Here is a 4106-nt window from a genome sequence, read left to right on the forward strand (position 1 = left end):
TGTGATGCAATGGACAATCAAAATGTGTCTCCAAACATTTCCAATTTGGTTATGGAAGTAGCTTAGTTATTTTAGCTCTATCTATCTTGCAGTTTGTACATATCAATAACTATGAATTGAAACAATTATGAAACAAATTTTGAATCATGCTCTTTGGGAGCTCCGTTGGATATTTTCATATTATCTACTTATCTTGGTAAATATTTAGGCTTTCTTCTCCCAGTTTAATCAACAAATTACTAGTTGGAGCTAGTTATTTGATACCATTAAAGTGAAGTTTAGAGTAAGACCATAGGATGGTTCAATTAATTTTTCATTTTAGGTTTTGTCATTGTGCTAAGTTCTTAATAACTGGTCTCCCATTTCTGCTATTGACTCTCTTGTGTTTCTAATAAAATATGATCCACATTTGAACTACGTTGTCTCTGTGTGGGATTAACTTCCTTCTATGTGTTGCTTTTTGTTCGGTATCATTTTGGTTTCTTAAGAAATGTATGGTTGGAGTAGCTTCTAAGCTATGTTTTGTAGTCCACTTTAATTTGTCTTCATTTATTCAAATATGGTTGGGGACTAGCTTGAAATTGGGGATGGAATCAATCCATACTAGAACTGCTTGATTGTATACAAAGTTAGCCTCTAGTTTCAAAATTCCTTCTCTAATTCTTCTTCAACCATCCTATAGCAATAGGATATTCATCTCAATTTCAATTTCAAAATGTAAGCTAAGAAATTAGCAAATTCAAAAATGGGAATATTAAATCAACGCTATAAGTTAACAAGTGGATGAAATACAAGTGACCCTAGGCCAACAAAGTTCAATACACTCTAGTCATTTCTTCAGCTATTTTTTCACATCTACTTGGACTAAATTGAAGTGAATTAGTTAGAGACACAGAAATGACATCACCCCTTGATGTCTTCTTTCTTTCCTTACGCTTAAGTTATATGTAGTTTAAAGTATGTAAAATTTTGGGTGTTTTTTATAGTAGCATCATTAGACTAATTAGAAGAGTGTTATGGGGATCCTTCGCTATGTGAGTGAGGCCTTCTCATGATACATTTTATTATGTGTAGTTATATATTTATGAGGATTTACTTGTCCTAAATACATCATGCCTTCTTTCTTGTTAATCAAACATATACTAAAATCTTCAGAGTTAGGTTTGATAGATGGTTTAAGCATTTGATTTTTTTTATTCCTAGTTTGGATGAGCATATCAAAAGAAGGAAATTGATGTTATACAATAATTATTAAGGATATATTGATTTTCTTATGATTTTCTCCACAATTATATAGTTTTTCATTAATGTTTTTCACTTCAACAAGAAACAATTTTATCCTATCCAAATATTTAGGATCTAATTCATGGATTTTGTTTTGTAGGCATTAAATAGATACATCATCAGATTTATCAAGTAAGGAATCTAAAGTGTTCCATACATGAACTTGGCTATCTTAAATCTTAATATGTACCTAAATAAATCTAAAGCTATATGTCATGAACCCCAGTTTCCCAACAAATCTTTTTTGTATTCCTATCATTTTAGGTTCTAATTGAGTTATTTATGGTTATCAATTTATTACAAACATGAGTAGTCATTTAAATAAAGGAAATAAATGAGAACTTTTCATTTTCATTCTTCCTCAGTATTCCTATTTGTCAATACCCCCTTGGCACATCCACTAACTACCTACTATGCTCCACTAAATCCATAGATATGGACCTTTGTGTTCCATTAATAAACTTATTTAATATATTAAGAATCAACCCTTCAACATTTCTTATGCATACATTAAAACTCAGAGGAAAGAGTAAATCATGGGAATTCAACATGATAAGATTATGCATTTGGATTTCAGTCCTTAATGTCTCCACACAAGAATTAATGGAAACGTTAGCGTAAAGACATTGGAGCCGGCATTGGCATATATCATGATTATAGTCATAAGGTGATAGTCAAAATAATTCTAACATATATCTTATGCAATATGAATCATAGTGAATAAATAGCTAAAACGAGCCTTAGTGGATGCAATCCCCCCCCCCCCCCCACCCATGATGCATAATGCATAGCATAGATAACCTAAACCATAGGCTATACATTTTCAAATCTTAAAAACATAATTATTCATCATACATAGTGGTCTCATGCATAAATATTCACCATCTTAAAAACTGAGATAGCACATAAGTTTAAAGACGTACTATGTTCCTTCACTAAATTTAATTGTGATTAAATTTAGATTCAATAGTTATTCCATGCATCTGTATATAATCATCTCATAAATAAAGTTAACACAGCAATTCTACTCATGCATAGTGGTCACATGCAGATTCTATCATTAGTCACATGTGCCATATAGCTCCTTGACCCGATATTAATAATTGCCTACTATGCTCCCATCACTAAATCTACACTTGGATTCAATAGTGGTCACATGCATAAGAATTCAATCATCCTCATAAATAAAGATAACACATACAACTATATACATATGCTGAGAAATTCAACAACATAAAAAGTAAGGAGTAAACATAAAATACTTCCCATGCAAGGGATTTAGATAAGAGCAATTGGAAAGAATGCCACTTGGAGAATTAAGCACTACCACCCAATGTAGAACTGATAACTCCAGTTCACCCCCGAGACAAGAGTTCTTCCCATGGATCAACTACCTTTATTGATCTCTTCAATGGGCATCTAATACCCTCTTTTATGATATGGTTTCCTTTAGTGGTGTCCGACTTTTAGGTTGATGTTTTTATCCATTTTCCTAGGATTTTCATGGAAAAGCTCACCTTTATCTCCTGCAAGACGTTTCCCATCAAATCTTGCCTTTCTCTCCTGCAAGGCTTTTATGTTAAACTTACCATCTTTTTACAACTAAGAAGCCTAATGGATATTTATCTCCCAATCCATTAAGCTTTTCTAGAATTTTATCCATAATATTTATCATGAAAGAATTATCTATTCCCATTCACAAATGGCATTTTATTTAGAAAGAACCTCACCTCTTGATGTCTCATTTTTCCAACAGTGTTACTGTTATGAAACCAGCTCACAAAAAGATAGAAAAGAGAGATCCACGCCTTAGAATTCAGCCTCTTCGAGGGGGAAACCTCCTTTACATTACATAAATGAACAATTCTTGGATGATACAAATGACAAAACCTCCTTTCTATATATAGGAGTCTAAGGAGTCACAATATAATCCAGCCGACCTAACAATAATAATATAAAGCCACAAAAATAACAATAGAGGGATTCTATGGGGCACAGAAATAACAATATGGGGGTAATAGGGGCACAACAATATAAATAGGGGGTATAACTACAATAGTAATGGGGTAATCACTAGTATTATAGGGACCCAACATGCCCCTCTCCTTCAAAAAAGTGTTATCCTCAACGCTTGAGCAGTTCTGGATACTTCTGCATAAAATTCTCATCCTCCCATGTGGAATCTTCAGCGGATAAGTTCTTCCACTTGATAAGATACTCTGAAATTGATCGATTTCGTAGCTGTCGAGTTCTTGTTTCTGTGACTGCTTCCGGTTCCAATATAATTTTTCCTTCCTCGTCAAGTTCTGGCAATATTGTTTGAACTGGGAGCTTGTCACCTATAACCTTCTTTAAACATGAAACATGGAAAACTGGGTGCAATCGAGAAGCTGCAGGAAGCTCCAATTTGTATGCCATAGTACCAATCTTTTCCAACACCTTGTACGGACCATAATACTTTGGTGATAATTTATTATCCTTCTTAGCTTGCTTTAGGGACATTTGCTTATATGGTTGTAGCCGTAGGAATACCCAATCACCTACATCAAAACTTCTTTCACTGCGATGTTGATCTGCCTGTTGTTTCATTCTATTTTGTGCCAACACGAGGTTATCCTTTAAGAGTTGGAGGACTTGTTGTTGATGTTCGATGTGATGTTCCACTGCCTGAACCTTAGAATTTTCTCTTAAATATGATGTGATGGATGGTGGTTGATACCCATAAAGTGCCATAAATGGGGTCATTTTTGTTGTTGTATGGAAGGAAGTGTTATACCACCATTCAGCCAGAGGCAACCATTTGACCCATTGTGTCTGTTTAT

This window comes from Pinus tabuliformis, chromosome 5_2 (assembly GCF_031772625.1).
Source record: "Pinus tabuliformis cultivar Carrire ecotype Pingquan chromosome 5_2, CPIR1, whole genome shotgun sequence".
NCBI lineage: Eukaryota > Viridiplantae > Streptophyta > Pinopsida > Pinales > Pinaceae > Pinus > Pinus tabuliformis.